The 13299-nt window shown below is 44.8% G+C and overlaps 1 non-coding gene across 1 annotated transcript; it reads left to right on the top strand.

The window, feature by feature from the left end:
- Positions 1-1017: 1017 nt before the first annotated feature.
- trnaa-ugc lies at positions 1018-1087 on the top strand. Its single transcript has one exon. It is a non-coding gene; the product is annotated as a tRNA-Ala (tRNA).
- Positions 1088-13299: the final 12212 nt, after the last annotated feature.

Raw genomic sequence — 13299 nt, 5'->3', positions numbered from 1 at the left:
TTCAGGCTCTGATCAGGCCCTACACCCAAATAAGGGCACTGCGTTCATCCACCTCTGGCCTGCTCGCCTCCCTACCACTGAGGAAGTACAGTTCCCGCTCAGCCCAGTCAAAACTGTTCGCTGCTCTGGCTCCCCAATGGTGGAACAAACTCCCTCACGCCGCCAGGACAGCGGAGTCAATCACCACCTTCCGGAGACACCTGAAACCCCACCTCTTTAAGGAATACTTAGGATAGGATAAAGTAATCCTTCTCACCCCCCTCCCCCCCTTAAAATATTTAGATGCACTATTGTAAAGTGGCTGTTCCACTGGATGTCATAAGGTGAATGCACCAATTTGTAAGTCGCTCTGGATAAGAGCGTCTGCTAAATGACTTAAATGTAAAAATGTAAATATAATAATAATAATCTATCAAGCTTGATTTTAGCCAGCTAGCCATGCGGCTAGTATAAGTATAAGCTAGTATAAGCTAGTATAGTTTGTCTGATAATTTTGTCCACAATTTTTTAATCAGCCAGCAGCTAATCAGAGAGAGGGGGGGTGGGGATAGGGGAGTAGTTGGGAGATGACTAAGAGTATCCGTGTGGCTAAATTTAATCTTTGTCCTGTCTTTATATTGTATTTTATTTTTTTGATCCCAGGCCCCCGTCCCAGCAGGAGGCCTTTTGGTAGGTCTACATTGTAAATAAGAATTTGTTCTTAACTGACTTGCCTAGTTAAATAAAGGTTAAATAAATCAATACAAATAAAATGCCCCCAAAAAGGTCTGTGCACAGCCCTGATTCTTTTCATCAAGCTTCTAAACAGAAAAATCTGGAACAATTGTGCATTTTGTGATAAATTCGCACAAAATTTGGCACGGCGATAGATTCATGTAAAATCTTTACATTTTAGTATATTTAGCAGACACTAGAGTAACTTACAAGAGCAATTAGGGTTAAGGTCCCTAATACATTTGGAACAGAGGTATGTCTATGGACCCTGAGAAGATGTAGATATGGCACCACCCCAGATTTGTGTGGCTCAGTTGGTAGAGCATGGCACTTGCAATGCCAGGGTTGTGGGTTTGATTCCCACAGAGGACCAGTACAAAAACAAATATGAAGATTTATACGCTCACTACTGTAAATTGCTCTGGATTGCCTGAGAGACCGGCCCATTCAACATCACCAGCTGTCATCATCGGTAGCTCTATGGTGAGAAACATCTCGGTTCCCAATGCAAAAACCCTGTGCCTCCCAGGAGCACAAGGCTGCTTTCGACTGTCCTACGGCAGATGCCGGGAGCTGACACTGTCGTAGTCCATGTGGGGTCAAATGACACCAGGAGGGCTAGCTTGGAACATCTGAAAATGTATTTTAAAGAACTGATTTTAGTATTTAAAGACTCAAAAAATGGCCAATGTACCATCGTTGGGTCGCCGCGGGTGTGACAGATTAAGCAGGCTACTGACATTGCACATCTGGCTAAAAGATTACCGTAGCTCTGCTGGATTCACTTTTATAGATAACTTTGACTCCTTCTGGAAACAGAAGATGCTCTACAGGAATGACGGAGTCCATCCAAATCATCTCGGCTCCTCGACTCTGTCCACGCATTTCAAGGCTGCTTTGAAACAATGACATCAATGACCCAAGACCAGCTCAGTTAATCGCTACCATTGTTATGAGTCATCATAATGCTGCATCAAATGTACATTATCCTAGGGGTGTTGGCTGACAATGTGAGTAACTTAAATTATGTCTCCCTAATTGCCCTGAATACCTCTGTTGATCCTATAGCAATTGTATGCAGTAATCATGAGCCTTTGAACTAGAGTTATACTGTTAGCACTGCGGCGGTGTGCCCTAGTAGAAACACCACTTTGTGCAGCTCACCCTGCACTACAAAATAAATAACATGAACAAGTCTATGAACAAGTCTACTTCTGATATGCATTAAAAACAGGCAACCCAGAAAAGTGCAAAATAATTGTCCATATTAACATATGCAGCCTGGGAAACAAGGTTCATGAAGTCAATAACTTGCTTGTAACAGATGATATTCATATTCTGACTATCTCTGAAACTCACTTAGATAATACCTTTGATGATACAGTGGAGGCAATAGATGGTTATATCATCTACCGAAAAGACAGAAATGCCAACGGAGGCGGTGTTGCGGCCAGAACCACATTCCTGTAAAGCTTAGAGACGATCTCATGTTAAATACTGTAGAAGTAATATGGCTACAGGTTAATCTGCCTCACCTTAAGGACATTCTTGTGGGTAGCTGCTCTAGACCACTAAGTGCTAACAGTCAGTTTCTGGATGACGTGTGAAATGCTTGATAATGTATGTGATATCAACAGAGAAGTATATTTTCTGGGTGATTTAAATATTGACTGGCTCTCATCAAGCTGCCCAATCAAGAAAAAAAACGTCAAACTGTAACCAGTGTCTGCAACTTGGTTCAGGTTGTCAGGCAACCTACCAGGGTATTTACAAACAGCGCAGGAATGAAATCACCAACATGTATTGATCACATCTTTACTAATGCTGCAAACATGTAAAGAAGTATCCAAATCAATAGGATGTAGTGATCACAATATAGTAGCCATATCTAGGAAAACCAAAGTTCCAACGGATGGGCCTAATATAGTGTCTAAGAGGTCATACAAGAAGTTTTGTAGTGATTCATATGTTGATGATGTTAAGAATATTTGCTGGTCTGTGGTGTGTAATGAGGAGCAACCAGACGCTGCACTTGACGCATTTATTAAATTGCTTTCTCCAGTTACTAATAAAAATGCACCCATTAAGAAAATGACTGTAAAATCCCCTTGGATTGATGAGGAATTGAAAAATGGTATGCTTGAGAGGTATGAGGCAAAAGATATGGCAAATAAATCTGGCAGCCCAACTGATTGGCAAACGTACTCACAATTGCATTGTGATATTGTTGTATGGTGGTATCAAACATTTTTTATTGTAGATATGTAGGGGTATAATAATGTTATATGATGTACTATTTTATATTTTGTTTTATATGTAATGTAAGTGCTTTAATATGTTTGGACCCCAGGAAGAGTAGCTGCTGCCTTGCCTGCAACTTGAAACCACCCTTGGCCAAAGACGGAATATCTTTTTGGTCTAATGGTCAAGACGTCTGCTTCCGGGAGTGGGAGACTAGTGTTCAAATCCTACCAATAACATGAGTATGTACACAAATGTCTACTAAAGCTACTTTGCAATGCCCATTTAAGGAGCAAAAGCAGACTAAATACAGCCGGAACTGGGAAAATATCGAAGCCATTAGGTTGGAATAGTTCACAATTGCTGTGGACAATCTTTTACTTTCAAATAGTTTCATGAACAAAGGTATTTAACACTAGTTTTTCTAATTCCAGCTAATTTACTAGTGACTTGGACCTGACACCCTGTATTCAATTGTATGGTGTAGATCAGATGTTAGGAGATGTACACATGGGTCTCAAAACTATAACATACAGTATAACATCTAGCCTAATTTGGGTTAAAGGCAATTTGTCTAATCTAAATATTTTCGGTGTACATGAATCTACCTCTGACACATTTGATGCTGGTCTACTCATTCTCTCTCCTCTCTGTCTCTCGCTGTGTGTGTGACTGCTTTCCAAAACCACTCCTCTTCCCTTCCTCTGTTAGTGGCCATCTACTTGCAGGCCCAGGCCCACTGACAGAAAAGACAGATCACTTCCATGATGTGATCTGTGTCTGGATGTGTGTTTGTGAGAGATATGGGAGCAAAAATTAGCCTATGCATGCTTCAGTAGCAAAGATAAAGGAAACTAATCATAGTGTGTGTGAAAAAAAGTAATCAGTTGGTGACAATATTAATCTTGTTAATTTTCAATCTTCTTTTTCTCATTAGAGATTCACAGGCAGCTTTGTGAAAGAAAAGCTTTTAAGAGTAGAATCTGGAGACTATTCCAAAAGTTTGAAGATAAGTTTAACATTGATTAAAATTAGGCCTTTATCAATGTGTGGATTTATCATTGTGAGGAGGATCCGCTCTTCCACAATAGGCTTAACTAACATGTTTCCACCACACTCCCTCTTTTCAGTTTTACAGATGAGGAGATACTGTACATGAGGAAGCTTTCATTATACTAGATGGCTCCACTCATGCCATGCTGTTAAAAAAATATGCCTCAGTGGAGCTCAGCGTTTCCCATGTATAATTCCCAAATAATACTGTCATGTTTTGTCATTAATTATCATGTCTTGTCCCTGTGCTTCCCCTTCTATTCGTTTCCCTCTGCTGGTCTTATTAGGTTCTTTCCCTCTTTCTATCCCTCTCTCTCCCCCTCCCTCTCTCACTCTCTCGCACTCTCTTCTCTCTATCGTTCCGTTCCTGCTCCCAGCTGTTCCTATTCCCCTAATCATCATTTAGTCTTCCCACACCTGTTCCCGATCCTTTTCCCTGATTAGAGTCCCTATTTCTCTCCTTGTTTTCCGTACCTGCCCTGTCGGATCCTCATCTATAATTCACCGTGCTGTGTCTATGTTTTGCCCTGTCGTGTCGTGTTTCCCTCAGATGCTGCGTGGTGAGCAGGTGTCTGAGTCTGCTAGGTTCAAGTGCCTTCCCGAGGCAACCTGCAGTTCTCGATCAAGTCTCCAGTCTGTTCTCGTCTTTACGAGTAGTATTATGCTTTTTGTTTTGTAAAGTTTCTTACTGGATTAAAAACTCTGTTTTCGCCAAGTCGCTTTTGGGTCCTCATTCACCTGCATAACAGAAGGATCCGACCAAGGAATGGACCCAGCGACTACAGAGGCTCGTAACACTGCCGTCGAGATCCAAGGAGCCATGCTCGGCAGACACGAGCAGGAATTGTCTGCTGCTCGCCATGCCGTGGAGAACCTGGCCGCTCAGGTTTCCGACCTCTCTGGACAGTTCCAGAGTCTTCGTCTCGTGCCACCTGTTACTTCCTGGCCTGCCGAGCCTCCAGAACCTAGGGTTAATAACCCACCTTGCTACTCCGGGCAGCCCACTGAGTGCCGCTCCTTTCTCACCCAGTGTGAGATTGTGTTCTCTCTCCAACCCAACACATACTCTAGAGAGAGAGCTCGGGTTGCTTACGTCATTTCACTCCTTACTGGCCGGGCCCGAGAGTGGGGCACAGCTATCTGGGAGGCAAGGGCTGATTGTTCTAACAATTACCAGAACTTTAAAGAGGAGATGATTCGGGTTTTTGACCGTTCAGTTTTTGGTGGGGAGGCTTCTAGGGCCCTGGCTTCCCTATGCCAAGGTGATCGATCCATAACGGATTACTCTATAGAGTTTCGTACTCTTGCTGCCTCTAGTGACTGGAACGAGCCGGCGCTGCTCGCTCGTTTTCTGGAGGGACTCCACACAGTGGTCAAAGATGAGATTCTCTCTCGGGAGGTTCCTTCCAGTGTGGACTCTTTGATTGCTCTCGCCATCCGCATAGAACGACGGGTAGATCTTCGTCACCAGGCTCGTGGAAGAGAGATCGCATCAACTGTGTTTCCCTGCTCCGCATCGCAACCATCTCCCTCCTCTGGCTCTGAGACTGAGCCCATGCAGCTGGGAGGGATTCGCATCTCGACTAAGGAGAGGGAACGGAGGATCACCAACCGCCTGTGCCTCTATTGCGGATTTGATGGACATTTTGTTAATTCATGTCCAGTAAGAGGCCAGAGCCCATCAGTAAGCGGAGGGCTACTGGTGAGCGCTACTACTCAGGTCTCTTCATCTAGATCCTGTACTACTATGTCGGTCCATCTACGCTGGACCGGTTCGGGTGCTACATGCAGTGCCTTGATTGACTCTGGGGCTGAGGGTTGTTTCATGGACGAAGCATGGGTTCGGAAACATAACATTCCTTTCAGACAGTTAGACAAGCCTACGCCCATGTTTGCCTTAGATGGTAGTCATCTTCCCAGTATCAGATTTGAGACACTACCTTTAACTCTCACAGTATCTGGTAACCACAGTGAGACTATTTCTTTTTTGATTTTTCGTTCACCTTTCACACCTGTTGTTTTGGGTCATCCCTGGCTAGTATGTCATAATCCTTCTATTAATTGGTCTTGTAATTCTATCCTATCCTGGAACGTATCTTGTCATGTGAAGTGCTTAATGTCTGCCATCCCTCCCATTTCTTCTGTCCCCACTTCTCAGGAGGAACCTGGCGATTTGACAGGAGTGCCGGAGGAATATCATGATCTGCGCACGGTCTTCAGTCGGTCCCGAGCCAACTCCCTTCCTCCTCACCGGTCGTATGATTGTAGTATTGATCTCCTTCCGGGGACCACTCCTCCTCGGGGTAGACTATACTCTCTGTCGGCTCCCGAACGTAAGGCTCTCGAGGATTATTTATCTGTGTCTCTTGACGCCGGTACCATAGTGCCTTCTTCCTCTCCGGCCGGGGCGGGGTTCTTTTGTTAAGAAGAAGGACGGTACTCTGCGCCCCTGCGTGGATTATCGAGGGCTGAATGACATAACGGTTAAGAATCGTTATCCGCTTCCCCTTATGTCATCAGCCTTCGAGATTCTGCAGGGAGCCAGGTGCTTTACTAAGTTGGACCTTCGTAACGCTTACCATCTCGTCCGCATCAGAGAGGGGGACGAGTGGAAAACGGCGTTTAACACTCCGTTAGGGCATTTTGAGTACCGGGTTCTGCCGTTTGGTCTCGCCAATGCGCCAGCTGTTTTTCAGGCATTAGTTAATGATGTTCTGAGAGACATGCTGAACATCTTTGTTTTTGTCTATCTTGACGATATCCTGATTTTTCACCGTCACTCGAGATTCATGTTCAGCACGTTCGACGTGTTCTACAGCGCCTTTTAGAGAATTGTCTCTACGTAAAGGCTGAGAAGTGCTCTTTTCATGTCTCCTCCGTTACTTTTCTCGGTTCCGTTATTTCCGCTGAAGGCATTCAGATGGATTCCGCTAAGGTCCAAGCTGTCAGTGATTGGCCCGTTCCAAGGTCACGTGTCGAGTTGCAGCGCTTTTTAGGTTTCGCTAATTTCTATCGGCGTTTCATTCGTAATTTCGGTCAAGTTGCTGCCCCTCTCACAGCTCTTACTTCTGTCAAGACGTGTTTTAAGTGGTCCGGTTCCGCCCAGGGAGCTTTTGATCTTCTAAAAGAACGTTTTACGTCCGCTCCTATCCTCGTTACTCCTGACGTCACTAGACAATTCATTGTCGAGGTTGACGCTTCAGAGGTAGGCGTGGGAGCCATTCTATCCCAGCGCTTCCAGTCTGACGATAAGGTTCATCCTTGCGCTTATTTTTCTCATCGCCTGTCGCCATCTGAGCGCAACTATGATGTGGGTAACCGTGAACTGCTCGCCATCCGCTTAGCCCTAGGCGAATGGCGACAGTGGTTGGAGGGGGCGACCGTTCCTTTTGTCGTTTGGACAGACCATAAGAACCTTGAGTACATCCGTTCTGCCAAACGACTTAATGCCCGTCAAGCTCGTTGGGCGTTGTTTTTCGCTCGTTTCGAGTTTGTGATTTCTTACCGTCCGGGTAGCAAGAACACCAAGCCTGATGCCTTATCCCGTCTGTTTAGTTCTTCTGTGGCTTCTACTGATCCCGAGGGGATTCTTCCTTATGGGCGTGTTGTCGGGTTGACAGTCTGGGGAATTGAAAGACAGGTTAAGCAAGCACTCACGCACACTGCGTCGCGCGCGCTTGTCCTAGTAACCTCCTTTTCGTTCCTGTTTCCACTCGTCTGGCTGTTCTTCAGTGGGCTCACTCTGCCAAGTTAGCTGGTCATCCCGGTGTTCGAGGCACTCTTGCATCTATTCGCCAGCGCTTTTGGTGGCCGACTCAGGAGCGTGACACGCGCCGTTTCGTGGCTGCTTGTTCGGACTGCGCGCAGACTAAGTCGGGTAACTCTCCTCCTGCCGGTCGTCTCAGACCGCTCCCCATTCCTTCTCGACCATGGTCTCACATCGCCCTAGACTTCATTACCGGTCTGCCTTTGTCTGCGGGGAAGACTGTGATTCTTACGGTTGTCGATAGGTTCTCTAAGGCGGCACATTTCATTCCCCTCGCTAAACTTCCTTCCGCTAAGGAGACGGCACAAATCATTATCGAGAATGTGTTCAGAATTCATGGCCTCCCGTTAGACGCCGTTTCAGACAGAGGCCCGCAATTCACGTCACAGTTTTGGAGGGAGTTCTGTCGTTTGATTGGTGCGTCCGTCAGTCTCTCTTCCGGGTTTCATCCCCAGTCTAACGGTCAAGCAGAGAGGGCCAATCAGACGATTGGTCGCATACTACGCAGCCTTTCTTTCAGAAACCCTGCGTCTTGGGCAGAACAGCTCCCCTGGGCAGAATACGCTCACAACTCGCTTCCTTCGTCTTCTACCGGGTTATCTCCGTTTCAGAGTAGTCTGGGTTACCAGCCTCCTCTGTTCTCATCCCAGCTTGCCGAGTCCAGCGTTCCCTCCGCTCAAGCGTTTGTCCAACGTTGTGAGCGCACCTGGAGGAGGGTGAGGTCTGCACTTTGCCGCTACAGGGCACAGACTGTGAGAGCCGCCAATAAACGCAGGATTAAGAGTCCAAGGTATTGTTGCGGCCAGAGAGTGTGGCTTTCCACTCGCAACCTTCCTCTTACGACAGCTTCTCGTAAGTTGACTCCGCGGTTCATTGGTCCGTTCCGTGTCTCCCAGGTCGTCAATCCTGTCGCTGTGCGACTGCTTCTTCCGCGACATCTTCGTCGCGTCCATCCTGTCTTCCATGTCTCCTGTGTCAAGCCCTTTCTTCGCACCCCGTTCGTCTTCCCTCCCCCCTCCCGTCCTTGTCGAGAGCGCACCTATTTACAAGGTACATAAGATCATGGACATGCGTTCTCGGGGACGGGGTCACCAATACTTAGTGGATTGGGAGGGTTACGGTCCTGAGGAGAGGAGTTGGGTTCCGTCTCGGGACGTGCTGGACCGTTCACTCATTGATGATTTCCTCCGTTGCCGCCAGGATTCCTCCTCGAGTGCGCCAGGAGGCGCTCGGTGAGTGGGGGTACTGTCATGTTTTGTCATTAATTATCATGTCTTGTCCCTGTGCTTCCCCTTCTATTCGTTTCCCTCTGCTGGTCTTATTAGGTTCTTTCCCTCTTTCTATCCCTCTCTCTCCCCCTCCCTCTCTCACTCTCTCGCTCTCTCTTCTCTCTATCGTTCCGTTCCTGCTCCCAGCTGTTCCTATTCCCCTAATCATCATTTAGTCTTCCCACACCTGTTCCCGATCCTTTTCCCTGATTAGAGTCCCTATTTCTCTCCTTGTTTTCCGTACCTGCCCTGTCGGATCCTCATCTATAATTCACCGTGCTGTGTCTATGTTTTGCCCTGTCGTGTCGTGTTTCCCTCAGATGCTGCGTGGTGAGCAGGTGTCTGAGTCTGCTAGGTTCAAGTGCCTTCCCGAGGCAACCTGCAGTTCTCGATCAAGTCTCCAGTCTGTTCTCGTCTTTACGAGTAGTATTATGCTTTTTGTTTTGTAAAGTTTCTTACTGGATTAAAAACTCTGTTTTCGCCAAGTCGCTTTTGGGTCCTCATTCACCTGCATAACAAATACATGTTTAAAAATCTTTACATACACACAAAAAGCTTATTTCTCTCATATTTTGTGCACAAATTTGTTCACATCCCGTTTGTGATCATTTCTCTTTTGCCAAGATAATCCATCCACCTGACATCTGTGGCATATCAAGAAGCTGATTAAACAGCATGATCATTACACAGGTGCACCTTGTGCTGGGGACATTAAAAGGCCACTCTAAAATGTGCAGTTTTGTCACACAACACAATGCCACAGATGTCTCAAGTTTTGCAGACTGCAGGAATTTCCACCAAAGCGGTTACCAGAGAATTGAATTATCATTTCTCTACCACGTCGTTTTAGATAATTTGGCACTATTTCCAATCGGCTTCTCAACCGCAGACCACGTGTAACCACTTCAGCCCAGGACCTCCACATCTGGCTTCTTCACCTGCGGGATCATCTGAGACCAGCCACCCGGACAGCTGATGAAACTGAGGAATATTTCTGTCTGTAATAAAGCCCTTTTGTGGGGAAAAACTCATTCTTATTGGTTGGGCCTGGCTCCCCAGTGTGCCACTCAAGGACATTGAGACAAAAACAGACAAATGTAACTAAGGCTGGGAATGTCTTGTCAATACAATCAAACGAGCACAAGTCAGTCATAATGTGGCAAATAGGCTAGCATATCTATTTATGTAGCAAGCTAAAAACACAGAGCCTAACATTAGATAGATAGTAGCTAGCTAGCTAGCTAGCCAGCTAGGAGGATGTCATGTCATTGGAGAAGTGGGTGAGTGACTGACTTTTTTTTCGCTCATATCGTTTTTCGGTGGCTACATAGCTAGAGATGCAGGTGTCATTACTAGCTTGCTATGCTGAACTTGAACGACTGTTATTCAGTTAGAATATCTCTTGGGTTCGCAAATTCACTCTGACTATCTACTCCGATTTCAGAGCACTCTCATCCGAGTGTGCCAGAGCTCTGAATTACTGATGAATTTAGGAACGTGCAACATCCGCTGAATATGACTGGTGTCAGTAAACGTAGGCAAAAAAAAGTCATAGTTAGTAACGAACACTCTAGATAACATGTAAACATCATAACCAGCTCTGCTAGGGTGAGTAAAATGGTCAGAGTTAGGTGTTCTCTCATTTGTGTCTGGAAGTAGCTAACTAGCAAGCTAGCCAACTTTAGCCAGCTTGAGTGCTTGGTTGGGACAAGCATGCATTGGCAGGCAAGCTGCAGTGCAGAAGGACGAGTAGGTCACTATTCCTCATCGTCTATCAGTACAATGTTGACCAACAACTAGCTGAAAAAGTTTGAGAGGGTTTATTTAATGTTCCCCCTTTAGATTTGAGCTCATCTTACTCTGGCTAACATTTGTTGTTGATGTGCATAACAGAGAGAGCCTACCTTTTAATGGTTGTTTGCTCAATAGGACTATAACGTTCCCAAATGTAAGAGGACTCTCGTGGTTTCTACATATTTTCAGAAATCTATTCAGGTTTATTTTGTGGCTTTTGTTGGATGCGTTCTAATGATCTAAAGTTGTGCTGTTACTCCTGCCTGTATATACACAGTCCAGTTCAAAGTGAATGATGGAAGGCTGTGTGGCAAATGAGCAATTTGCATAAAGCGCTACAGAAGCTACTGAAGCTCCTGGACGAGACAGATGTTTTTTGGGGGTTTTATTTACTGAAATGTCAATTAATTGTATAAACGCACGGCCACTTTGCCACTCTATATTGCAAAAAAATTTCACAAACGCCTTAGAATATGTCCTTCACCGACACTAAGAATTGAAAATGTGAAAATGTCCATATCTAAGCGCTCCCTTAGAAAATGTTTTTAAATAGTGTCATATTGTGGTATGAACAGATTTGGATAAGATTTTGTGTTGCTAAAATGCTGTCAGTTCCACTTAAAATTTAAAAAGCATCACAGGACTCTACGCTGATATTTTTTACAAAAAGCACATGTGCTCCTAAGCTGATTTTTTTTTTTGGCACACAAATACATTTAGGAACAAACTATAAGCTGTTGTGGGAAAAGTACACAATTGTCATACTTGAGTAAAAGTAAAGATAACTTAATAGAAAATGACTCAAGTAAAAGTTAGTCACCCAGTAAAATCCTACTTGGGTAAAAGTCTAAAAGTATTTGGTTTCAAATATCAAGTCAAATTTTATTTGTCACATGCACATGGTTAGCAGATGTTAATGCGAGTGTAGCAAAATGCTTGTGCTTCTAATTCCGACAATGCAGTAATAACCAACGAGTAATCTAACCTAACAATTCCACAACTACTACCTTATACACACAAGTGTAAAGGGATAAATAATATGTACATAAAGTTATATGAATGAGTGATGGTACAGAACGGCATAGGCAAGATGCAGTAGATGGTATCGAATACAGTATACACATCTAAGATGAGTAATGTAGGGTATGTAAACATAAAGTGGCATAGTTTAAAGTGCCTAGTGATACATGTATTACATAAAGATGGCAAGATGCAGTAGATAATATAGAGTACAGTATATCCATATGAGACATGACTGAATACAAACAGTGTAGCTATTCCCTCCGCAATCAAACTAGCTAATTATCAGTATAGAGACAAAGTAGAGTTGCAATTCAACGGCTCAGACACAAGAGGTATGTGGCAGGGTCTACAGTCAATCACGGATTACAAAAAGAAAACCAGCCCCGTTGCGGACCCGGATGTCTTGCTCCCAGACAGACTAAATAACTTTTTTGCTCTATTTGAGTACAATACAGTGCCACTTGTTCCTGTTCCCAAGAAAGCTAAGGTAACTGAGCTAAACGACTCACTTCTGTCATCATGAAGTGCTTAGAGAGACTAGTCAAGGACCATATCACCTCCACCCTACCTGACACCTTAGACCCACTCCAATTTGCTTACCGCCCCAATAGGTCTACAGACGACGCAATCGCAACCACTCTGCACACTGCCCTAACCCATCTGGACAAGAGGAATACCTACAGTGGGGAGAACAAGTATTTGATAACCTGCAAAATCGGCAGTGTTTCCTACTTACAAAGCATGTAGAGGTCTGTAATATTTATCATGGGTACACTTCAACTGTGAGAGACAGAATCGAAAACAAAAATCCAGAAAATCATATTTTATTACTTTTAAGTAATTAATTTGCATTTTATTGCATGACATAAGTATTTGATCACCTAACGACCAGTAAGAATTCCAGCTCTCACATACCTGTTAGTTTTTCTTTAAGAAGCCCTCCTGTTCTCCACTCATTACCTGTATTAACTGCACATGTTTGAACTCGTTACCTGTATAAAAGACACCTGTCCACATACTCAATCAAACAGACTCCAACCTCTCCACAATGGCCAAGACCAGAGAGCTGTGTAAGGATGCCAGGGATAAAATTGTAGACCTGCACAAGGCTGGGATGGGCTACAGGACAATAGGCAAGCAGCTTGGTGAGAAGGAAACAACTGTTGGCGCAATTATTCGAAAATGGAAGAAGTTCAAGATGACAGTCAATTACCCTCGGTCTGGGGCTCCATGCAAGATCTCACCTCGTGGGGCATCAATGATCATGAGGAAGGTGAGGGATCAGCCCAGAACTACACGGCAGGACCTGGTCATTGACCTGAAGAGAGATGGGATCACAGTCTCAAAGAAAACCTTTAGTAACAAACTACGCCGTCATGGATTAAAATCCTGCAGCGCACGCAAGGTCCCCCTGTTCAAGCCCCTGCATGTCCAGGCCAG

The sequence above is a fragment of the Oncorhynchus gorbuscha genome, linkage group LG07 (assembly GCF_021184085.1).
Source record: "Oncorhynchus gorbuscha isolate QuinsamMale2020 ecotype Even-year linkage group LG07, OgorEven_v1.0, whole genome shotgun sequence".
Taxonomy (NCBI): domain Eukaryota; kingdom Metazoa; phylum Chordata; class Actinopteri; order Salmoniformes; family Salmonidae; genus Oncorhynchus; species Oncorhynchus gorbuscha.
The sequence above is the reverse complement of the archived record's forward strand: the minus strand, read 5'-3'. Positions and strand labels throughout refer to the sequence as shown.